This window comes from Bos grunniens, chromosome 2, assembly GCF_055505025.1.
Source record: "Bos grunniens cultivar Pamir isolate PY7600 chromosome 2, Bosgru_T2T1.0, whole genome shotgun sequence".
Lineage (NCBI taxonomy): Eukaryota > Metazoa > Chordata > Mammalia > Artiodactyla > Bovidae > Bos > Bos grunniens.
Window position 1 is genome coordinate 56,641,756 of NC_141166.1, and position 26,251 is coordinate 56,668,006.

General features: G+C 38.7%; 1 protein-coding gene across 1 annotated transcript in view; it reads right to left on the minus strand.

Annotated features, from left to right (window-relative positions):
• Positions 1-11,878, minus strand: part of NABP1 (nucleic acid binding protein 1) — a 116,638-nt gene extending 104,760 nt beyond the window's left edge. The window contains exons 1-2 of the mRNA XM_086348527.1: positions 11,642-11,878; positions 6,409-6,489 (exon numbers count right to left, since the gene is read on the minus strand). The gene's annotated coding sequence lies outside the window, so the exon portion shown is untranslated. The remainder of the gene's footprint in view (positions 1-6,408; positions 6,490-11,641) is intronic.
• Positions 11,879-26,251: the final 14,373 nt, after the last annotated feature.

Below are 26,251 nucleotides of genomic sequence, written 5' to 3' on the forward strand. Positions count from 1 at the left end.
TTCCAGCTTGTGTTTCTTCCAGTCCAGCGTTTCTCATGATGTACTCTGCATGTAAGTTAAATAAACAGGGTGACAATATACAGCCTTGACGAACTCCTTTTCCTATTTGGAACCAATCTGTTGTTCCATGTCCAGTTCTAATTGTTGCTTCCTGACCTGCATACAAATTTCTCAAGAGGCAGATCAGGTGGTCTGGTATTCCCATCTCTTTCAGAATTTTCCACAGTTTATTGTGATCCACACAGTCAAAGGCTTTGGCATAGTCAATAAAGCAGAAATAGATGCTTTTCTGGAACTCTCTTGCTTTTTCCATGATCCAGCGGATGTTGGCAATTTGATCTCTGGTTCCTCTGCCTTTTCTAAAACCAGCTTGAACATCTGGAAGTTCACAGTTCATGTACTGTTGAAGCCTGGCTTGGAGAATTTTGAGCATTACTCTGCTAGCGTGTGAGATGAGTGCAATTGTGTGGTAGTTTGAGCATTCTTTGGCATTGCCTTTCTTGGGGATTGGAATGAAAACTGACCATTTCCAGTCCTGTGGACACTGCTGAGTTTTCCAAATTTGCTGGCATATTGAGTGCAGCACTTTTACGGCATCATCTTTCAAGATTTGGAATAGCTCAACTGGAATTCCATCACCTCCACTAGCTTTGTTCGTAGTGATGCTTTCTAAGGCCCACTTGACATCACATCCCAGATGTCTGGCTCTAGGTCAGTGATCACACCATCATGATTATCTGGGTCATGAAGATCTTTTTTGTACAGTTCTTCTGGGTATTCTTGCCATCTCTTCTTAATATCTTCTGCTTCTGTTAGGTCCATACCATTTCTGTCCTTTATCGAGCCCATCTTTGCATGAAATGTTCCTTTGGTATCTTGATTTTCTTGAAGAGATCCCTAGTGTTTCCCATTCTGTTGTTTTCCTCTATTTCTTTGCATTGATCACTGAAGACTTTCTTATCTCTTCTTGCTATTCTTTGGAACTCTGCATTCAGATGTTTATATCTTTCCTTTTCTCCTTTGCTTTTCGCTTCTCTTCTTTTCACAGCTCTTTGTAAGGCCTCCCCAGACAGCCATTTTGCTTTTTGGCATTTCTTTTCCACGGGGATGGTCTTGATCCCTGTCTCCTGTACAATGTCATGAACCTCATTCCATAGTTCATCAGGTACTCTATCTATCAGATCTAGGCCCTTAAATCTATTTCTCACTTCCATGGTATAATCATAAGGGATTTGATTTAGGTCATACCTGAATGGTCTAGTGGTTTTCCTTACTTTCTTCAATTTAAGTCTGAATTTGGCAATAAGGAGTCACGGTCTGAGCCACAGTCAGCTCCTGGTCTTGTTTTTGCTGATTGTATAGAGCTTCTCCATCTTTGGCTGCAAAGAATAGAATCAATCTGATTTCGGTGTTGACCATCTGGTGATGTCCATGTATAGAGTCTTCTCTTGTGTTGTTGGAAGAGGGTGTTTGTTATGACCAGTGCATTTTCTTGGCAAAACTCTATTAGTCTTTGCCCTGCTTCATTCCATATTCCAAGGCCAAATTTACCTGTTATTTGTAAATAAAATAAAAAAAACAACAACTGCTCAAGTCTGAATATATCTAAATGCTTTAAAAACCTAGGAGGTAAAATCTTTACAAGATATACTAATGTACTGCTATTAAGTTGTTAGACCTAAGAATTTTTAACTATATTGTATTAACTTCATTTCCTTTTCTCAATAAATCATTAAAAGTGATTCTCAGTAAGGGTCCTTGGGTCTATGGCTGTGTAAGAGATCACTCCAAACTTTGTAGCTTGGAACAACAATACTTTGTTACTATGATTCATAGGTCTGTGGATCAGCTGGCTCAAGTGGGCAGTTCCCTCCCAGAGTCTCTCATGCAACTGCAGTCTGATGTTGGCTGGGGCTGACTCATCTGATGGCTCAACTGGGCTGAGTGTCCAACATGGCTCCCTCCCAGGACTGGCATATTGGCAGTAGTGGTTGGCTATGAGCTCAGTAGAATGTGCTAACCTGAGTGGCCACATTTGACCTCTCCTTGGAGTCTGTGACCCTCACAGCATGGTAGCTATGCTCAGGGATGGAGTGTCTTGAGAGTGAGCGAACACTATCAAGAGCGAGTGTTCCAAAAGTTCCTGGGAAAAGCTGCAAGAATCCTTATGATCTAACCTTGGAAGTCCCAGAATATTTCCTCTACTAGATTCTTCTGTTTCAGCAAATCACTCAGGGCTTCCCAGAAGCAAGAGAAGAAGCTTTAGACTCTACTTTTTGATGGGAGAGCAGCAAGTTACACTGTAGAAGTGCATATGGATGGAAACTATTATTGTGGCCATCTCTGGAAAATGCAATCCGCCACAGTGGGGAGTTGGCAGGAACTCTCAGAAATTGTAGGCTAATTTTTCACATATTCACATGTTTCTCTGAAGAGAAATCTAGAATATTCTTAAGATTCTCAAAGGAATCTGACCAAAAAAATAAAAAGGAGAAATAATCACTGCTCTGAGATTAGATTATAGTCTATTACATAATGAAGTTTATTCTATCCCCAAATGTCCCTTTTAAGGATATTTAATCTCTACCACTATCTTGGAACTGTTCGGCATCTAGCTGTGACTAAGAAACTCATCCAATTAAAAATTTAAAAACCAGTCAGGATAATTCCATGACTATAAGTTCAATGAAACTGGATAAATACATACACACGCATGTACATGTATAAAACATGTTCTGAATTTTAAACAGAGGGACCTGATCAAATGGTGTTTGTACTTTGGACTACTGTTCCCATTATATCTGCCTATATTTGACACTTAGAGAACTCTAATCAACTATTAATACTCTACAGACGGTTCAGAGGAAATTTCTCTTTAGATGCCTGCAGCACAATCCTGCACAGTGTACAATAATTTCCACCATAGAGCATGAGATTTGATTACATTTACCTCAGCATATATAATTATAACTTAGTATTGATCACAAAATTACCTGGTTTTTGTTACAGCATTTGATTCTGTGGAAACCTCCCCCACCCACCCCAGAATCCATGACAGCCTCAGAGAAATCCCATTTGAGTAAGAACTATTTATGCCCCTCTATTTGCTATTAGTTTCTTGAACTTGTCCCCACTGGATTTGGATGGAAGTAGAAAGGGGAGGGCAGAGGATGCAGAAATCAATAGCCAGCCATATTCTTCACTAGAGGTTAGCAGATACATAACATGAGTCTAAAAACCAATCCCAGTTCTTTGCTTAAATACACATTCAGATTCAAGACACAGAATTAACTAACAGAAGGGAATTTTGTTGCTTCTGCTGTTGAAGTTAATATGTCTCTTAAGTCTCTTGTTGTCTGGCACATTCATCGTCCACATCACCCTTTTCTCAAGCAGCGACCTGGGTCAGTTGTTCCATAACAGTTCATAACTTGCTGATTTTTTTTCCAAATTGTTTTCTATCATCTATCTTTCTGTAACTAGAATTTAGTTATAAAGACTTGATTAAATACAGAGCTAACATTTTTGACGTGGATACTTCATAGGTGGTTCTATGTATTTCATGTGATACCACATGAGGAAGTACACAATACCTATTTGCCCTTCGTAGACGGCCAAAGATGCTCACTGATAAGTAGTTGTAAAGTTATAAGGTGACCTTTTACCTTCCTTGGAATATCCAGTTCCTCATTGGTTTCTTAGTTTTAGCATCCATAAATATTTATTGCCTGAATCAATTATTTCATTAGATGTTATAGAATGGTGAATTATTCTATCATTCCTTCTACATGTGTTCATTAAAATACTTCTGTAAGAAAACGTTCCCTCATGCACTAGTGCTATTTTATAACTTGAAAATAGATTTTCACAGGAAATGTGGATCAAGTCAGTGTTTTCCCTTTAAATACGGATTTTCAGAGTACAGAGTTGACTAACTCTAATAATGACAAATGAGTTGTGTTTGGTGCTTTGGCTTTCTCTTCTGAGTATCATTATAGATTCATGCATATTTATTTAATCAGTGTATTTCAATCAATCGCTGTCATCTTTTTTTTGATGCCAAAATTGCCCACCATTAGCCAATGGGCAGCTGCCTTGCTTTCTAGCATAACAAGATGATCTCATCTCAGCTTGTCATTTGCCATTCTGTATCTGGAACCAGCAATCTCTCCATGAATTACTGGTAGCTTTCAGGAAGAAACAGTATTCAGAGCCCACAATTTGAGTGTGTCAACTACAAATTGGCATTTACCAAAAGCATTGCCAACAATTGAAAAACGATGGTATTTGCCATCTGCCCCTACAGAGACTGAACCCTGTTGACTTTCCATAGCCCCTAAGGGAATGCAGGGTGGAGTGAGGCAGCCTGTGCTCCAGGGAATCTGGTGGGACAGGTCTTTAGATAGATGTTTTTAGGAATAGATTTTATGATCTCAATCCTTGCATTTCCTCACACCTAGAGAAGCATTAAATCCCTTTATGGTGACATTGGATCAAAACTAACAAAAAACCTTTTGTAAAATGAGTGCTTCTGTTTACAATAGCCCAGACATGGAGGAAACCTAGATGTCCATCGGCAGATGAATGGATGAGAAAGCTGCGGTACATGTACACAATGGAATATTACTCAGCTATTACAAAGAATGCATTGGAATCAGTTCTAATGAGATGGATGAAACTGGAGCCTATTATACAGAGCAAAGTAAGTCAGAAAGAAAAACACCAATACAGTATATTAACACATATATATGGAATTTAAAAGGATGGTAACAATGACCCTATATGCAAGATAGCAAAAGAGACACAGATGTAAAGAACAGATGTTTGGACTCTGTGGGAGAAGGCAAGGGTGAGCTGATTTGAGAGAATAGCATTGAAACATGTATATTATCATATGTGAAATAGATCGCCAGTCAGGTTTGATGCATGAGACAGGGTGCTCAGGGCTGGTGCACTGGGATGACCCTTGGGGATAGGATAGGGAGGGAGGTGGGAGGGAGGATCAGGATGGGGAACACATGTACACCCATGGCTGATTCATGTGAATGTATGACAAAACCCACCACAATATTGTAAAGTAATTTGCCTCCAATTAAAATAAATTTAAAAAAAGAAAAAAAAAAAAAAGAGTGCTTAATGGTATTGAACTCCCCCTTCACCAAAACCTTATATATTGACCTTCCCCTACTGCTGCTTTTAGTCAACAGCTGCCAACATTCTCGTGATTACTGAGAAGTCATTGTTACTGGGTCTGTTCAGTAGACAGAGCTGGGATATTTCAACATTTTTCATTTTAAAGCATTTCAAGTTTTTTAACATTTAAAAAAATATAATCACTTATTCATAAGTGTAATATATAATAACTTCAAAATAATGCCAATAAAATATAGTGTAATGAAATATGGGGCTTCCTTGGTGGCTCAGATGATAAAAGAATCTGCCTGCAATGTGGAAGACCTGGGTTCTATCCCTGGGTCAGAAAGATCCCTAGAGAAGGGAATGGCTGCCCACTTTAGTATTCTTGCCTGGAGAATTCCATGGACAGAGGAACCTGGCGGGCTACAGTCCATGGGGTCACAAAGAGTCAAACACAATGGAGCGACTAACACTTTTTTCATGTTTTCACAATGAAATATATCAATATTTCTAACAACAGACACTAAATGAAAGTGAAGATCACTTTGTATTTTTGTTAGACTATATTCCACTAGCAAACGATGTGTAACCACCTTATGTTCTAAAATACCTAAAGGGCCTAAGTATAGGCAAAAGCTTTTCCCTTGAGGAAAAGGGAAGTTGTGGCTAGGATAAAGGCCAGGATGACTTCAGTTATCTCATCTCCTTTCTGAGCTCTGAGAAGAAAGGAGGAAAGACCTAAGGTGAGTAGAGGGTGGGGATGCACTAGCCTGTTGATACAACATAACCAGAGACACTCTTTGAGCCCCGTTCTCCAGGACTGCTGGGTGATGCTGGCAGTCAAGGAGATACGCCCGAGCAGCACTGAACAAAGACAGATGAAATACGAGACATATGTTTATCTGTGCACAGTGTCTGTGCCAAGACTGCAAGACTGAGATAGCCAGACACTTCATGGCAGTGATAGAAACATTTCACAGCAGTTTGTCACTTTAAAAGAATAAATTCTATGAATGAAAAGTATACACCATCCCCCTCCCAGCCCCTAGATCATCCAGAACATTTCATTGGACAGCATGTGACACCAGCCTGACATTTTGGGGTGTATCACAGGGCTTGTTGCTATTATTTATCTTGGTCTTATCATGTTGGCATTTAAGCACCTTATCACTGCACTTGAGAGAAAAGATCCCATTTCTTTGGGCTGTGTTTTTAAACGAGTGATTCAGGAACACTGATATACTTGCTCTTTTAATTTTGAACTGTACTCACATTTCTGCTGGGAGGCAACAACAAGGAAAAACAGGTGAGGCTGGCAGCCCTCAGGGAGGCAGCAGATGGGAGAACAGTGATCTGGAAGGAAAGCAAGGGAAGCGTTGGTTCTTTAGGTAAACTGAAATCTGCTTTTTCTCCCTGTAAGATACCACAAGCTGTCTTACTTTCTTCCCGTCTCACCTTTGCCTCTTGTTTTGCCCCCACCCATCTTATCAAGCACAGAAAGGAGCGACTTGCTCATGTCCCATTCTCCACTTCCCCTCTAATTAATTACGTTTCTCCCACCTCTGAGGAAAGATTCCTGCCCCTGTCACCTCCCACAATCTTCTTATAATCTTGGAAACTTGCTTAGTTCAGTCCATCAATGAATTACTGGAAGAAATTTGGTTACTCATTTTTAATTCTTCTAGGCCTTTCCTCAATCCTTTATATTTGCAAAATATTTGCTTAAAGCAAAGAGTGTCAATCATTAATGTTCATACGGGATGTTCAGCACCCCATGGAGAGCTTGCTAGAAATGCTGGTCCTCTACTCTGTATTTAAATTCTGATCGAACAGTGGGACCCTAGTGATACCAATGAAGGAAGCGAAAGGTTTCAACTCTCAGGAAAAATGGCTCAAGTGTATGAGGAGTGGAGGAAACTTAGGGTAGCCCTCATATCCTATCAACATTCTCATTCCATTGGGGAAGATTCAGCAGGTTGTGGGAAATTTGCCTATGCCGCATGCAATGGAATATTAGTCAGCCATTAAAAGGAACTGATTGCTGATACACATAATAAGGATGAATCTCAAAGTACTGTACTTAGTGAAAGAAGACAGACACAAGAGTGCATGTGACAGAAATTGGATCAGGGGTTATTTATGGGAGGGAGAGGTTGATTGGGAAATGATGTGAGGCAATTAGTGAGTGATGAAAATGTCTTGATTGACAAGGGTTGCAATTCAGGAGTATATGCCTTGTCAAAATCTATGTGTACATTTATGATCTGTAATTTTCTTTGTATGCAAATTATATCTTAAATTTTTTAACTTGAGTATACCTATTTTGGGTAATAAATTTTTTTACCAATTTATATGCAAAAGACAAAAATAAACTTTTGAGATAGAAGATGATTTAACACAGTGCTGGAGTCATGGCATGCACTTAATAAAAATGTATTGATGACTAATGTCCTTGCAAGAGTGGTTTGCTGCAAGAGTTTGTTTACAAGATGCCTGCCTTCAACGCAGCAATATGCTCAAATTCAGCACTGTATACACAATTCAAATTTCCTAACCCTATAAAATATTTTTAGTAATCCTCCATCCCATCAATCTGGCTATACAGCCTTTTCATGAGAGTATAACAAATAAAATCAATACCTTTTATTACTTCACCATCAGAAACTCTTAGTACACCCAGATTCAAAGGCATAAGGCTGCAAAGCTGATCCAATCTTTAGGGAGTATTTTACAAAGAAAGCATACTGTTACAATTTTGTATGAATAAGGAAAGCTATCCTTAAGTCCTACAAAGGATTTCTTAGGTTGAAAAGTACATATAAGGGCTATCAATCCCCATGTATAATCTCTAGCTAGATAAATATAGGGGAAAAAATCATGTATTTGCTCAAAGAAATACAACTTCCTGAAAATATATGCTGAATGAATTTATATTTATCTCTATAATAAAAAGTATGCACTGTCAAGTCTCAGGAAAATCAGACAAATCACTCTGTAGTACTCATCTTTCTTAATTGTGCTGTGCATTTCTAGTGGTAACTGGTCTCATAATGCATATGTGACTATTTTCCTATTTTCACTCACTTTATTTTTTTTTTTTGGTTAAAAAATTATTAAAAAAAAAAAAAAAAAAAAAAACTACTAACCAAAGAAGCAAAAGTGTAAATTAAACTAAAGCTTTAGATTAAAAGATAATTTACTGTTAGATTATGCATCTGCAATGCTAATGACACAAGTTTAAAAGAATTATCAGTAGGAACTCCTCCATTATTTCCAATTGTTTTGTTTCAAGAGAATTCACATATAGAGGAGAAATAAACAATAAAATATCACAGGAAAGGTGTTACTTGAGAAATATGGTTTTCTTTTTCAATTTCGAGAGGATAAAATTTTTAAGGGGGAAAAAATACAAGGGATGAAAAATGTTAAGGCCAATTCAAAAACTGGAAAAGTTTTAAATCTTTCAACCATCTATAAAAATTTTTCATTTTGTAATAAAAGAATTAGAGCTTTAACAATTCAAACTCTATGTGTTCCAGCGATCTCAAAGTGTGGAATTCAGACCAGCAGCACCAGCAGCACCCGGGAACTTGTTAGAAATGCACACTCTTGGGCCCCACCAAGGCCTACTGAGTTGGAAACTCTGGGGATGGGTGCAACCACCTGTTTTTTAACAAGAGCTACAGGTGATACGACTGAGTGACTCTCACTTTCACACTATCACTAACCAGGTGAAACCTGGTTTCACTAACAGGGTGAAACCTGAGAATCACTGACTTATTCCCAAAACATTTATACACTGTGTGCCAGGCTCTGGGGACACAAAAGGCACTGGGGACATGAAAATAAAAACTTAACATGACTCATAGTTTAATCAGTCATAAAGAAAAAGAATATCAGCCAGGAAGATTGTTTTAAAATACAAGAAAATAGGATACTCCTCTGGGTAAGCCTGGATCAGGTAGAACTGCTGAGAACATTGAGGAATTCTATTAAGATGGGGGCAATGGTTCTCAGTCAGAATCATTTGAAACATTTTTCAAAAACACAGGTCCTGGCCCTTCCCAGACCTCTGGAATCACAGCCTCCTGGAGTGGGGCTCAAGAAAACTGTATTTAACAGTTCCCTCAGTAATTCTGATGCTTACCCAGAGTTAATGGTACTGCTGCTGTAGAGTTGTCTTGGTTTCTGTGCTCTTCACCCCTCCCTCCTGGCAGCTTCTCCCCATGTTCTGCAATTGCATGTGTGCTAAGTTGCTCCAGTTGTTTTAGCCGTGTCCAGCTCTTTGGGACCCAATGGACTGTAGCCCACCAGACTCCTCTGTCCATGGGGTTCTCCAGGGAAGAATACTGGAGTGGGTTGCCGTACCTGTCTCCAGAGGATCTTCCTAATTCAGGGATCAAACCTTTGTCTCATGTCTCCTGCATGGGGAGGCAGGTTCTTTACCACCAGCACTGCCTGGGAAGTTGCTGGATCATATGGTAGCTGTATTTTCAGTTTTTTAAGGAACCTCCAGACTCTTCTCCATAGTGGCTATACTGGCTTGCATTCCAACCAATGAAATTGTCTCTGGGAGCACTGCTGGTGAGGGGGGATGTGAACGTGCCTAGGGTGAAGTGCAGTTCCCCAGCTTAAACTCTGAATCAGAATCTTTGGGGACAGGGCTCAGGAATATTCTTTTATTTTTTTACATATCCCCAAGTGATTTTCAAGTACACAACAATCTGAAATGTATTGCCTTGTGGATCTCTCTAAGAAGTTACTTTTCTACTCTCCACTACACTCCAAAGGCAACTTATCAAAACATGTTCCCTACCCTTTTTCAGTCTCTTGACATGTGTGTTGGATAAGTAATGGCCCCTCAAAGATGTTCACATCCTAATCCCTAGAATCTGTAAATCCTACATGGCAAAAAGAACTTTATAGTTATGATGAAGTTAAAGACCTTGAGATGAGTGGTTATCCTGGATGAGATAGGTGAGCTCAATATAATCACAGAGATCTTTATTAGAATTCAAAAGCAGAGACATTACTTTGCCAACAAAGGTCCATCTAGTCAAGGCTATGGTTTTTCCTGTGGTCATGTATGGATGTGAGAGTTGGACTGTGAAGAAGGCTGAGCGCCGAAGAATTGATGCTTATGAACTGTGGTGTTGGAAAAGACTCTTGAGAATCCCTTGGACTGCAAGGAGATCCAACCAGTCCATTCTGAAGGAGATCAGCCCTGGGATTTCTTTGGAAGGAATGATGCTAAAGCTGAAACTCCAGTACTTTGGCCACCTCATGAGAAGAGTTGACTCATTGGAAAAGACTCTGATGCTGGGAGGGATTGGGGGCAGGAGGAGAAGGGGACGACAGAGGATGAGATGGCTGGATGGCATCACTGACTCAATGGACGTGAGTTTGAGTGAACTCCGGGAGTTGGTGATGGACAGGGAGGCCTGGCGTGCTGCGATTCATGGGGTCACAAAGAGTCGGACATGACTGAGCGACTGAACTGAACTGAACTATGGATCAGGAAAAAAAAAAAAAAAAGATGTTACAATGGAAAAAAGAGAGTGTTATAAAGATGATACACTGCTGGTTTTGAAGAAAGAGGAGGGTGTCATAAACCGGGGAATGCAAGAAGGCTTTAGAAGCTGAAAAAGGCAAGGAAACATTCTCTCCAAGAGCCTCTGAAAGCGGGGGAACACACGTACACCCTGGCTGATCCATGTCAATGTATGGCAAAAACCACCACAATATTGTAAAGTAATTAGCCTCCAATTAAAATAAATAAATAAAAATTAAAAAAAAAAAAAAAGAAAGAAAAATGAAAGAGCTTCCTAAAGGAATGGAGTCCTTCCAGCACCTTGATTTTGGCCCAGCATAAACTCATATCAAGATTCTGACCCAAATTTGTGGTCATTTGTTATAGTGGCAATAGAAGACTAATACAATGTGTGAAATACATAGGAAGGAAAGTAATTCGAGACAAGCAGTGCTAATACAAATGAAGCTTATTGCATTTAGAGATTCTTCTTTAACAAAGATGACCTATTTAGTGTTTCCTAAGCATTTATGTTTTATCAAACAATTTCTTTGATCCGGGGTCTTAATTAGACATATAGTTACAATGATCAAAGAAAATAATTCAAGGATCTTAAAAAAAAAAGCCTCAGTTGCTTGACAGCAGTAAGATTTCCTCTTTAGATTCAGTCCTCACAGTTTATCAGAAGATATGTAAGGTCACTATTGTGTACAGCTAAAGACATCATTCACTATTGTCTACACCCAGATAGCTGACAAGCCTAAAAATACTCAATTTGGAGGAAGAGTCACGAAAAATATTCATAACAGACATATTCAGTGTGATGTCATCAGCTACATAGTAAAACTTGTGAAGGAATAGAACCCCGGGAAAAGCCTTCAAAATCCTCTTAGATTATCAGCCACTTTTAAAGATTAAAAAAAGATAGGTGAACAACAGTCACATTGCCTCAGTCTTTACTTGCTTCAGTCTTACCAATGGAAGTTTCATTTCTTTAAGCCGGGGTTCTCAAAGTTGAGTGTACAGCATTAGATCACCTGTAGGCTTGGTAAAGCACACATAGCTGGGATCCAGTTTCAGGGCTTCTCACTCAGGAGGTCTAGGGTGAAGCCCAGGACTTTGCATTCCTCACACATTTCCCTGGTGCTGCTCTGTTGTCCGTCAGTCCCGGGATCACATTCTGAAAACTGCTGCCTGCAGCCACGGCTGTCAGTACTGCCTGCAAGTCAGCATCACCTGGGACTTGTTCAAGCCCTCATGCCCCAGCCACACCCCAAGCCAGTTAAGTCTGATTTCTGGAGGTGAGACCAGGCATCACAATTTTCAAACACCCCAGATGATTGCAATATGCAGCCAGAGCTGTGAACCACTGCCCTAGAGGCTAAAATAGCAATAAAGAAGCTGGGCAAGTGAATGTTAAAGAGATGGGGCAGTAACACTGATGTGAGCTGCTCTGCCCTTTTGCTGCCTCTGCGCCCCAGGATTTCCTCTCAACCAAATGCTTCTCCTGCTTAAGAGTTGAAGTTTAAAAACAGCATCTAGGGGACTTCCCTGGCAGTCCAGTGGTTAAGACTCTGCACTTCCAATGCAAGGGGCACAGGTTCCATCCCTGAGTGGGTAACTATTAATAAGATCCCACATGGACTTCCCTGGTAGATCAGATGGTAAAGCATTTGTTTACAATGCGGGAGACCTGGGTTCGATCCCTGGGTAAGGAAGATTCCCTGGAGAAGGAAACGGCAACCCACTCCAGTACTCTTGCCTAGAAAATTCCATGGACGGAGGAGCATAATGCAGGCTAGTGTCCATGGGGTCACAAAGAGTTGGGCACAACTGAGCGACTTCACTTCACTTCACATGAAGCCAATATGGACAAAAAAATTTTTTTCAAAACAGCATCTTATCTAAAAGGATAAGAATATGATATTACACACAGTACCCAGTCAAAATATATGATGTTCCTATGACATTCCTATTCCATATTAAAGCTAGGAGAAAATGGTAATTGTCCTAAAGCTAGGACAATTCTAAATATCATCTGTTTAAAAATTTATAATAGTTCTGTATTATATTGCAAGAAAAGCCCTTAATTCAAAGGAATAGTTTCTTTTATTAAGTAAACCAGAAGTTCAGTGCTTTATTTCTCAAGCAGCCCCAGTATTTTCTACTGGGTTGGCCAGAAAGATCATTCAGATTTTTCCATAAGATGGTATGGGAAAACTCAAACAAACGTTTTTGGCCAACTCAACATTAACAGGCAATTAATGTCCTGTGAGTTGTATCTAAATATTTCTCTCTTCCACTCATACACACACCCTATTTTTATTGTCATGAATATTCATTGGTTTCAAAGTCTAATTATTTATTTGTCACTTCTCAATTAAAGTTTTATTATTTTACATCCATAGTTTCTATCAATAACCTGGAACTTAAAATATCTATCAACCTATCAATATACCTATCATTACACACAGAAGAACTATACAAAAAAAGATCTTAATGACCCAGATAACCACTATGCATGATCACTCACCTAGAGCCAGACATCCTGGAATGCCAAGTCAAGTGGGCCTTAGGAAGCATCACTAAGAACAAAGAGAGTGGAAAGATGGAATTCCAATGGAGCTATTTCAAATCCTAAATGATGATGCTGTTAAAGTGCTTCATTCAATATGCCCCCAAATTTGGAAAACTCAGCAGTGGCCACAGGACTGTAAAAGTCAGTTTTCATTCCAATCCCAAAAAAGGACAATGCCAGAGAATTTTCAAACTACCCCTCAACTGCACTCATTTCAGATACTAGCAAAGTAATGCTCAAAATTCTCCAAGCTAGGCTTCAACAGTACGTGAACCAAGAACTTCCAGATGTTCAAGCTGGATTTAGAAAAGGCAGATGTACCAGAGATCAAATTGCCAACATCCATTGGATCATCGAAAAGGCAAGAAAATTCCAGAAAAACATCTACTTCTGCTTCATTGACTATGCTAAAGACTTTGTGTAGATCACAATAAACTGTGGGAAAATTCTTAAAGAGATGGGAATGCCAGACCACCTTACCTGCCTCCTGAGAAATCTGTATGAGGGTCAAGGAGCAACAGTTAAAACTGGACATGGGAACAATGAACTGGTTAAAAATTGGGAAAGGAGTACGTCAAGGCTACATTACCCTACTTATTTAATTTATGTGCAGAGTACATCATGTGAAATTCCAGGCTGAATGAAGCACATGCTGGAATCAAGATTGCTGGAAGAAACATCAATACCTCAGATATGCAGATGACACCACGCTTTTGGCAGAAAACAAAGAGGAACTAAAGAGCCTCTTGATGAAGGTGAAAGGAGAGTGAAAAAGCTGGCTTAAAACTCAGCATTCAGAAAACTAAGATCATGGCATCTGGTCCCATCACTTCATGGCTAACAGACGGGGAAACAATGAAAACAGAGACAGACTTTATTTTCTTGGGCTCCAAAATCAATGCAGCCATGAAATTAAAAGACACTTGCTCTTTGGAAGAAAAGCTGTGACAAACCTAGACAACATATTAAAAAGCAGAGACATCACTTTGCCAACAAAGGTCCATCTAGTCAAAGCTATGGTTTTTCCAGTAGTCATGTATAGATGTGAGAGTTAGACCATAAAGAAGGCTGAGCGCTGAAGAATTGATGCTTTTGAACTGTGAGGTTGAAGAAGACTGTTGAGAGATCCTTGGATTGCAAGGAGATCAAACAGTCAATCCTAAAGAAAATCAATCCTGAATATTCATTAGAAGGACTGATGCTGAAGCTTTAATACTTTGGCCACCTGATGCCAAGAACTGACTCATTAGAAAAGACCCTGATGCTGGGATGACCAACCTAGATAGCATATTAAAAAGCAGAGACATTACTTTGCCAAGAAAGGTCCATCTAGTCAAGGCTATGGTTTTTCCAGTGGTCATGTATGGATGTGAGAGTTGGACTGTGAAGAAAGCTGAGAGCTGAAGAATTGATGCTTTTGAACTGTGGTACTGGAGAAGAGTCTTGAGAGTCCCTTGGACTGCAAGGAGATCCAACCAGTCCATTCTAAAGGAGATCAGTCCTGGGTGTTCATTGGAAGGACTGATGCTGAAGCTGAAATTCCAATACTTTGGCCACCTCATGAGAAGAGTTGACTCATTGGAAAAGACTCTGATGCTGGGAGGGATTGGGGGCAGGAGGAGAAAGGGATGACAGAGAATGAGGTGGCTGGATGGCATCACTGACTCGATGGACATAGGTTTGGGTGAACTCTAGGAGTTGGTGGTGGACAGAGAGGCCTGGCGTGCTGCAATTCATGGGGTCACAAAGAGTCAGACATGACTGAGTGACTAAACTGAACTGAACTGATGCCGGGAAGGATTGAAGGCAGGAGGAGAAGGGGTCGACAGAGTACGAGATGGTTGGATGGCATCAACAACTCAATAGACATGAGTTTGAGCAAGCTCCGGGAGATGGTGAAGGACAGGGAAGCCTGGTGTGCTGCAGTCCATGGGGTCGCAAAGAGTCAGACATGACTGAGTGTGACTGAACAAAAACTATATTATTTTGTTCTGTCTTGAAATAAATTGCAAGGCAGCACTACTTTCTAACACACAGCTTTCTACCTGCTGCTTAATGTCAGAGATGCTGTGAAAATAAATGGGGATTTTTGTTTTTTGTAGTATGCCCCAACTACCAGTTCTAATATATTCAGAAAATTCTAATACATAATCTGACATGTATGCATATGCATTCAGTCGCTCAGTTGTGTCCAACTCTTTGTGACCCCATGGACTATAGCCTGCTAGGCTCCTCTGTCCATGGAATTTTCCAGTTAAGAATACTGGAGTGGGTTGCCATTTCCTACTCCAGGGGATCTTCCCTACCCAGGGATCAAACTCATGTCTCCTGAACTTCCTGCATTGGCAGGCAGATTCTTTACCACTGCACCACCTGGGAAGCCCACATAATCTGACGTATTTACTTAATTCTATCCTAGATTTGTACAGGATATACAGAAAGGTACTTTAATTTGGAGTTTAGCACCAATAAACAAATGTCATAAATCCTTTAAGCAAATATGTTTGCAACATACTGTAAGAAAGAGCTATTAGAGTCACATTTATTTTTCCCAGGTAATTTGATGTAAAAACTCCTTAAATATTTACTTTCTTCAATAAAGGAAATTCACAAATTCTTTACTTCCTGATAGGAATTTAACCTCTAAATATTTCCTTTTCAGGTTTGTTTAGGTGATTGCAAAGGATTAGACCTCAAAGAGTGACCCTACTCAAACCACATCTGACTCTTTTAGTTAATTTTGTTAAAATGATCCTATGTATTATATTGCAGAGTTGAATATTCTCCAGAACACAGATCAAATTTTATTTATGGTACTTTTAATTAGAATCAGCCCATAGGAAAAATTAAATAAATGTGATTTATAAGATTTACTTCATCACTATCAAAGAAATTAAAATATGAAAATGTATGTCAGATGGGTTGTTGAACATCAAATGAGTTATACATTTGCACATAAATTGAACTATTTTCAAACTGGAGGGGGATATCCCTGAATTTAGTCAAACTGAGTTTGTAGTACAAACATATCAAAGACATGAAATTTTAATCTGATTTCTATTTTGCTTTAACATAAGCTTATTTCTGCAGTATATATGTTTTGTTGCTATTTCTATGATAATGTATGGTGGTTGAAAAAAATTCATGTTATTTCAGGAACAGAAAAAACCTACACCCTTATCCCCCTGTGTTTTAGCAAACATAAATGGGGCCATACCATAAGTAGCATACTTTAACTGCATTTTTTTTGTGGTTGGATAGTTTTCTACAAAAATACATTAAGATTTCCATGGTAAAAACCACACTCGTAGGTCATTTCAACATTTGGATATATTCTAATGTATTTAACCAATCCCCTGTTGATAGACATTTAATTATTTAACTTATAATTAAATGTATTTCAATTATTCAATATTGTAGACAATTTCACACACAAAAAAAGAATCAATCTTACAGCATGTATCCAAATATTTCCTTTGAATAAATTCCTAGGAATGGAATTGTTGGATAAGAGAAAACAAACATTTGAATTTTTCAAGTTTTTACATATAGTACCCTATGACTCTACAGATTATTCCAAATTTCATTCTTCATGCTCAGTCACTAAGTTGTGTCTGATTTTTTGCAACCCCAAAGATTGTAGCCCACCAAGCTCCTTCTGTCATGGGATTTTCCAGGCAAGAATACTGTACTGGGCAGCCATTGCCTTCTCCATGGGATCTTCCTGGCCCAGGGATCAAATCCACATCTCTTATGTCTCCTGCATTGGCAGGTGGATTCTTTATGACTGGGCAATCTGAGAAGACTTTTCCTCCTTACATTCCTCCACATTCACCAGCAAATGAAAAAAAAAAAAAAAGTTTACCGAGATGAATTCTCACATCTTAAAATGTACTTGTTTTAAGTATACAATTAAATGATTTTTAAGTAAATTAACAATTGTACAACCATCTCCACAATCCAGTTTTAGAATATTTCCAGCTCAGGCCCCTTTGTAGTCATTCCTCACTCCCACCTCAATACCAGGCAACCGCTAATTTACTTTCTGCCGCAGTGGATGTGCATTTTTTCCATACGTCATAGAAATGAAATCATATAATATGTGGTCTTTTGTGTCTGGCTTCCTTCACTTAGCTGAATGTTTCTGAAGTTCATCCATTCTGTGACGCTATCAGTACTTCATTTCTTTGTATTGCCAAACAGCATTTTTTATAATTACAAAAAATAAATAAATAAATCCTCTCATTCAAAACAAGGAAGATTCTGGACGTGGGAGTCACTGCTCTAATAGCATTTACGCTGACTGAAAGTTCCTTCCTCCAGGGAGAAGTGCTTTGCCTTGACCTTGATTCTACTTTCTGTCGGCGGCTTCTCGTCTCAATTTTTCCTCCATGGTTGTTGGATTTTCCCTCTGGGAATTGCTTCCTTGTCCATTTCCATCTTGCTCATAATTCCAGTGAAGTGGGAGGCCTCTTCTCATGAGACCAAATAGCTTTTTCAGCCCACTTCTTGCTTAGGCAAGTTTAGGGGTCCAAGAATGATTTGAAGGCTCAAGCAGCCAAAGGCTTTTTTACTCCAGATTTATGATTTCTTTGGCAATGTGTTTTTACCACTCAGTCTCACATGCCAGGAATACCACTCAAATCTCTTTCTTAAATAAAATTATTAGCTCTGATAGCTTTCCTTGCTTCCTCACCCCTATGCCTCTCTCACATACATACAACTTAATGCCAGCATCATTGAGGTCATACAGAGCATGGGAGTCTTGGGAGAGAATGATATGCCCTTAATATTATAAATTGGTCTTTGTCATGGGGTCCTTGATTAAAAGCATTTTCAATCTTGTTTTCTATTGTTTGGGGTCTAGAAATGTTAGCTTTTCCAACTCTTTGATGCCCCAAATTTCTTTTCTCTCTGTATTTTCTTATTTCTGCTTGAAAATCATCCAGCTATTTTCTGATTCATTTTTTTCTTCCAGTATCTTCCTAACAGAACCTAGTAACAATTGGTAAACATCACATAATTCTGCTTTCCAGTCTCTTCCCCTAGAGTTACCACCAGCATACAGAGTGCTTGATCTGCTTTCAAACTATTTTCAGTGACTATTTTAACACATATTTTTCTATTGTATTACATGGGTCTCCATCTCTCCATCCTCTGATATTAGTTTCCTTACTACCCAATGCTGATTCCACATCTTTTAGATTTATATTAGAGAGTTGTAGCTCATTTCCAAAGCCAACATCCCTATTAGTTAAGATTACACTGTTAGTAAAATGAATAAAACCCCCAATTTTAATAGCTTACCATAATAGAATTTTATTTCTCACTCATATAATATCAATTAGAGGCAATGCAAATTAGGGCTATTTCGCTTCACGGACCTTCAAAAACAGCCTGACAGATGCTCTGCTGTCTTCCACAAAGGCCACACAAGCTCCCTCTGCATTGACATATAGCCAGCAGGCAAAGGAGAGAGAGGCTGAGCACTGTGTGAGGTGTCTAGAGGCCACACTTGGAAGCACTGTACATCATTTCATCACTTCTCCCCATGTTCCTCTGGAAATAATTCCTTCTTGAGTGCACATCTTACACCAAAGAAGGCTGAGAAATGCACTCTATCTCTGTGCCCAGGAGGAAAATCAAACAAGTCTGGCAAACAGTTAGTCATTGTCTGCCATAACAGTGTATAAAACATTTAGCTTTTGGCTCAATAATTACAGTCATAAGGATCTTTGCTAAGAAAGTATTCTGAAATGCAAAGAGTTTTGTGCATTCTGAGGTCATTGAAAGTAGCAAATATAAATATACAAATAAATAGAACATTAAAGGAAGAGCCCATTTATGTAATGGAATATTATACAACATTTAAAATGATTCTTACTAAATGTTTAATCACATACAAAAATGTTTCTGATAGACTATTTTAACAATTAGGACACAAATTTGTATATGTATATTTTTTAAAGAGAGAAGCAAAATGACTGAAAGAAAATGTTTCAAAGTGATAACACCTATAAATAGTGTGAAAGAATTATAGATTTGTCAATTTCTTCTTTTTATGATTCTAATTATTCATACTTTCCACAATATAACAACCTTATAATCAGAAATAAATCACACATTCTTCTAAAATGCAATAAACTCACAGTCATATCTAGGTCTTCTAGTACTCTAACCACTTTAAGTGTCAATATTTTTAGTAATTCATGAAAGTAATATTATAATAAATAACATATCTTTATTTGGGAGGGGGTCTTCACTAGTGGCTCAGATGGTAAAGAATTTGCCTGCAATGCAGGAGACCCAGGTTTGATCCCTGGGTTGGGAAGATCCCCTAGAGAAGAGAATGGCTACCCACTCCAGTTTTCTTGCCTGGAGAAGTCCATGGACAGAGGAACCTGGCCGGGCTGTGTTCATAGGGTCACAAAGAGTCAGACATGACTGAGCAATTAACACTTTTCACTTTCCATCCTTTTTAAAATATAAGAAGTCAATATTATTATTTAATTACATATTCTAGAAAAATACTTCAAAATGGATAAAGATAATTTCTTCAGAGATGACATTACTGTAGGAATGCAATTTTTACTTATATTTCCCCAGCTACAATGACTTTTGACTTCTGTTTTTCTAGACAGCATATTAAAAAGCAGAGATATTACTTTGCCAACAAAGGTCCATATAGTCAAAGCTATGGTTTTTCCAGTAGTCATGTGTGGATGTGAGAGTTGGACTATAAAGAAAGCTGAGCACCAAAGAATTGATGCTTTTGAACTGTGGTGTTGGAGAAGACTCTTGAGAATCCCTTGGACTACAAGGAGATCCAACCAGTCCATCCTAAAGGAAATCAGTCCTGAAAAATTCACTGGAAGGACTGATGCTGAAGCTGAAACTCCAATACTTTGGCCACCTGTTGTAAAGAACTGACTCATTTGAAAAGTCTCTGATGCTGGGAAAGATTGAGGGCAGGAGGAAAAGGGGACAACAGAGGATGAGATGATTGGATGGCATCACTGACTCAATGGACATGAGTTTGAGTAAACTCCAGGAGTTGATGATGAACAGGGAGACCTGGTGTGCTGCAGTCCATGGGGTCACAAAGAGTCGGACATGATTGAGTGACTGAACTGAACTGAAATTTCATTTCTAAAAATGTCTAAATTGATTTTTTAAAAGAATATATTCTAATTCCTTCTCTCTCCCTTCCTCCATCCCTTTTCTTCTCCTCCTCCTTATTATCCTCTTCCTCCCCTTCCTCCTCCTCCTTCTTCTCCCACAACTCTTAGAATGTACAACCCCTAAAAGTATGTTTGATCTTGCATTGATAAATGGCCTTCATCACCCATTCAGATTTTTAGCAGAAGTTTATTTTGTGTATGTCCACTTCCTTCTGTATTGCAGGTAAACAAAAAAGACACTCAAATCACTAAATTTATTACCACACTGTTGGTTTCTGAAAGTTTAGAATGGATGGAAACCATACTTCATGGTAAGTTTCTATCAACACTTAATTGGCCAGTCTCAGACTCTTCATAATCAGATATTCCCAAATCTCAGATATTCACCTAAAATAAAGCTATAATTCTCACCTATGTGCAGTACAGCAAATCTATCAGTTGTCAGCATTTAAGTTAAGGGATGTCGACTTTTCTGTTCACAATTGAGGGTTATTTTACGTTAGAATGAATGATGCCCATCTTTCTGAGCCTTTGTGGAGCAAGGACCACTAGTCTGATTACTTGGTCAATTAATCTCCACGACTCATTATCTGTGTTCCCATCCATGGGAATTTATATATCTGTGAAAAGAAATCAAGGGATAATGTAAAGCATGCTGTGTTCATGCTTTCTTCATAGGAAAAGTGGTTTGCATGTAATTGTTTTTTCTACTGACAAATGAATTCATAGCATTCTGTCTCCTCGCTCTTACTCTTGTATTTATACAGATTATTTTCTATAATAAATTGTATTTATGATTTTTTTCTATTTCAGAAGGAGGAAGGCAAAACTTTAAATCCAGATATCTTGTTTAATACCTTTATGATTATTTCTATCTATGAATATATTTTTATCTGTTTTATGACAATGCTTAATGTACAGTGGGTAACTGTGAATGGTAAAATCTTATGGAGCTACTAATACAATTCTGGAATCTAATCTTTAATATTTTTTCCAGGGATTATGCAGAAACTTATAATTATGTTTTACTTTGGATTTATCCCATCTTTACTTTATCTCATATTAAAGTGTAATCAAAATCAGCCAGTTTCCATTCAGTTGCAAATCCCCTTCTTAAAGCACCTATTCAAAAGTTTCCCCAATTTTCATTTTCTCTGTCTTTTCTTATTATATTAAATCCTGATATCTAAAAATTGAACCATATAGTAGTATTACCATGTTCTTTTAAAAATACAGATCATATCTACTCTTCCTGTATTTTTACATTATAATTTTTTTTTTAATCCTTGGCAGGTTGCAATTAGATTTCTTGTATGCCATTGTATTATAGCAAATACCATTATGATGGTAGAAATAATTCACATTGTTTGGTGCACTGTTCAGATAGTCTGCTGAGATGCCTCTGATAACAAATGTCATTCCTGTTCTTTAATTATACTTTTTAATCTTTTCTGGTTTAGCATCATTTCAGTAGATTAATTATTTTATTCTAAAATTCAGAAATTGTCTGAGCTTAATAATGTTTATTAATAAGAATTATAATATCCCATTGCTTTTTTTCCCCCTCTCCTGGTGGATCAGTAGGAGTAACTCTGTTTTTCTAAACTCTTTGACCTGTGATGTCTGAGAGAACTCTGTGGAGCAACAATTCAGGTTTATCATTAGTAACAATACATTTCTGAGAGTGGTTGTTACATGCATTTCACTGTTAATAGTTAGTGATCACCACACTAAACGTCAGACTATCAAAGATAGGGAGTTTCTTTGAACTAGGGCTGTTGTTTACAGACATAGTATATAATGAGGCCATAATCTTTACACCATTAAAAAAAAAATCCCTTAAGCATATATTTAACTAACACAGCTGTAATAAGATGAGAATGTGTGCCCTCTGAGGGCAAGAACTAAATCCCCAGGACACACAATAGTACACTGGCAATAGTAGGTTCTCACCAAACAAGTATTAAATGACTGAGTGTGCACATGAATGACCCTCACTGGTGCATGTGTTCACTCTTTGTCCCTCTTGCCATGTGCAAGGATATAGTTTTACTTAAGGTTTCAGTTCAACCCAAGCAAGTTGGTAAGAGTGAGCAATGAAATATAGGGGGAGATGATGGACTCTATCTACAGTCAGGATTGAGGCTAACTTTCTAGTTGTATGATTTTGACCAAGGTGTTTTACCTCTCTTAGTCATGATTATTTTATCTGTATCATAGGAAAAATAATGTCACCCCCTAGATTTGTTATGAGAATTATATGAAGCAATATTCAAGTGCTTAGACCCTACTCTGATTTGGATGCTGATGACTATGGTTCCAAATAGGAAAAGGAATATGTCAAGGCTGTATATTGTCACCCTGCTTATTTAACTTCTATGCAGAGTACATCATGAGAAACGCTGGGCTTTGTGAAGCACAAGCTGGAATCAAGATTGCCGGGAGAAATATCAGTAACCTCAGATATGCAAATGACACCACCCTTATGGCAGAAAGTGAAGAAGAACTCAAAAGCTTCTTGATGAAAGTGAAAGAGAAGAGTGAAAAAGTTGGCTTAAAGCTCAACATTCAGAAAACAAAGATCATGGCATCTGGTCCCATCACTTCATGGGAAATAGATGGGGAAACAGTGGAAACAGTGTCAGACTATCTTTTTGGGCTCCAAAATCAGTACAGATGGTGACTGCAGCCATGAAATTAAAAGACGCTTACTCCTTGGAAGGAAAGTTATGACCAACCTAGATAGTATATTCAAAAGCAGAGACATTACTTTGCCAACAAAGGTCCGTCTAGTCAAGGTTATGGTTTTTTCTGTGGTCATGTATGGATGTGAGAGTTGGACTGTGAAGAAGGCTGAGTGCCAAAGAATTGATGCTTTTGAACTGTGGTGTTGGAGAAGACTCTTGAGAGTCCCTTGGACTGCAAGGAGATCCAACCAGTCCATTCTGAAGGAGATCAGCCCTGGGATTTCTTTGGAAGGACTGACGCTAAAGCTGAAACTCCAATTCTTTGGCCACCTCATGCAAAGAGTTGACTCATTGGAAAAGACTCTGATGTTGGGAGGGATTGGGGGCAGGAGGAGAAAGGGATGACAGAGGATGAGATGGCTGGATGGCATCACTGACTCGATGGACGTGAGTCTAGGTGAACTCCGGGAGTTGGTGATGGACAGGGAGGCCTGGTGTGCTGGGATTCATGGGGTCGCAAAGAGTCGGACACGACTGAGCGACTGAACTGAACTGACTATTAGTTTTTCTTGGGGAAAGTGAAAGTGAAAGTCACTCAGTCATTCCTGACTCTTTGAGACCCAACAGACTCTGCAGTCCATGGAATTCTCCAGGCCAGAAAACTGGAGTGGGTAGCCTTTCCCATCTCCAGGGGATCTTCCCAACCCAGGGATCAAACCCAGGTCTCCTGCATTACAGGCAGATTCTTTACCAGCTGAGCCACAAGGGAAGGGGGACTTAAATATTTGTAGCCTTGTATGCAGTCAGCATTTGCCACATAACAATTGTGGCAATTGCTGATGTTTATTAGAAACACAAACATGCTGATGTTTATTAGAAGCACTGACCACCAGAGTCTCAATGGTATGCAACAACAAACACTTACGTTTCTCTGCAGGTCTGCAGCCATAGCTTTGCTGATGACTGGGCATATCCATGCTGCAGTTCAGGACCAGGTCGGCTCCCTGTTTTTCTCAGCTTCCTTGTCCCTAGTGCCACCTAGGGCATGTTCCTCTCACTGTCTTGGCAGAGAAGTGAGAGAACATTGGCTAAAATGTCCTGTGAACATTGTTCTGTGGCCATCCCAGTGTCAAAGGATGGAAAGTGTATTCCTTACATGTTAAGAGAGAAAGTCAAGGGGAGAGAGTGAAGGTTTCTGAGCAGTAATAATCAAGCCTAACACATCTTCAATAACTAGAGGTGAGTGAAAGTTTTAGGTCTTTCTTCCCATATCCTTGCTTCCAGGTAGAATGATAGAATGTATCAGATGAAATTCTGTCGTACATACAGGCAAGCAGTAACAAAAGCAGTCACAGAAGCTGTTGTGAGCGTGACAAAGTCCCAAATCTCTACTCTTTCAGGTGCTGCAATAGCTCTTGAATGAAAAGTTTATTATAGCGGCAGGATTTATCTAAATTTTTAATAGGAGTCAAGTAACCAAAACCTTCTAAACCTGAACCTACTGGTCAGAGTCAGAAATCCCAAGTACCTTTTTGAAGACTACAGTTATTGGGGTCATGAGATTCTTATACCTCGTGCCTGAAAGAGCAAGACTGCCTATATATTTTCAACAGATCTGTATGTCTTTATCATGACTAATTTTATCAACAAAGAAATTATTTCTAATAAACATTCACATATTTTTAGTAATATAACCATTACAAAATCTCTGGTGTTGATGAAAAATCAGGAAGAAAATCAGCTGAAATGTTGGAGTAGCTCCTGGGGGGTGAGGGTGCAGACTTCTGAGTTTTGTCTTTTCAATGTTGGATAACCATTCATGTCATGTATTTGTAATCAGGGCACTTCAAGCAGTAACTAACAATCACTTGGATGTACTCTAAAACTGCTACTGTACACTGAAACTGAATCATTGACTCTGTTAAAGTATTCTAAACTATGGACAATACAACACTAGTCAGTGTCCAAAAGAATGTTGATTGAATGGTTTCTCTACCTGTCATCTTACATTCCAGTTGCAAGTCCCTGTTAGACTGTGTCTCTGGGTTTCTTAAAGAAAAAAAATTAAATATAAAATAATCACTTGTTTGGTCTAAGCATTACCAAAACATCATGTTAATCTTTATTTGCATTGAGTTTTTTGTTTGCATCATAAAACCAAGGATGTAACACTGGGCTGATAATAAATGATAATGGCAATTTAAAAATAATGTCACAATTCATGACTCCAAGACTTTATTCAGCCTTCACTTCATAGCAAAACACTCAATATAGCATTAGAATTCTTATTCCTGACTTTTGACTAAACAATCTGGGATGAAGACGAATTAATCTGTCTCAGGGACTCTTCTATAGGTTGTCAGGTTGTTCCCTTCAGATCAGCTGGAGACGGGTAGTGTGACATTCCCTGGAATGTCCCTGCCATCCCAATCCTCAGACTTCATAACTGCCCCAGATTACCCATTTATTTTGAGACAGAGAAGAGAGACAGCAACTGTCTTTGAATATTTGAAAAGGTGTCAGGTAAAACAGAGAGAAGAGTTATCCCATGTATTCCAGGGGACAGAACCAGGACCCACTGAATCTAAAGAGCTGGATTCAACATGAGGGAAAGCAATGCAACAGACAATTATAGCAGTGTGGACTATAAATACGGCCTTAATGGTCAGGGTGACTGCTGCCTGCAATGCAGTTGAGGGGACAGAATTAGGTGACTCTTAGGTCATCTTTGCTACTAAGATTTTATGAATCAATGATTACTAGAAATGAATCAGATTTTCTTACTGGGGTTTTAGCTTCCCTTTGGCCATTTCCTTTTCCTTATCGTCCTTTCTCCCCTTTTCCCATCAGAGTAAGACTTTCTGGCCAAAAACTTCTTGGATTGTTTAGTTTCAGTATCAATACCTGGGTAGCTCTGTGACACTTACTAGCTGTACTTCAGGAGAAGTGTCAACTCCAAATGATTACCCTGAAGTTATTGCATACATTTCTTTAGGAAGTTAATTTCAATAAAAAGTTGCAGTTTGTTTGCTTTCTGCCTAGTCTTTAATTTCTTCACCAAAACTGGAGAGAAATGATACCACTAAAAATTATAAGTAGGTAGCTAGTATTTCACAATTTTTTGCTTGCAGTCTTCTCT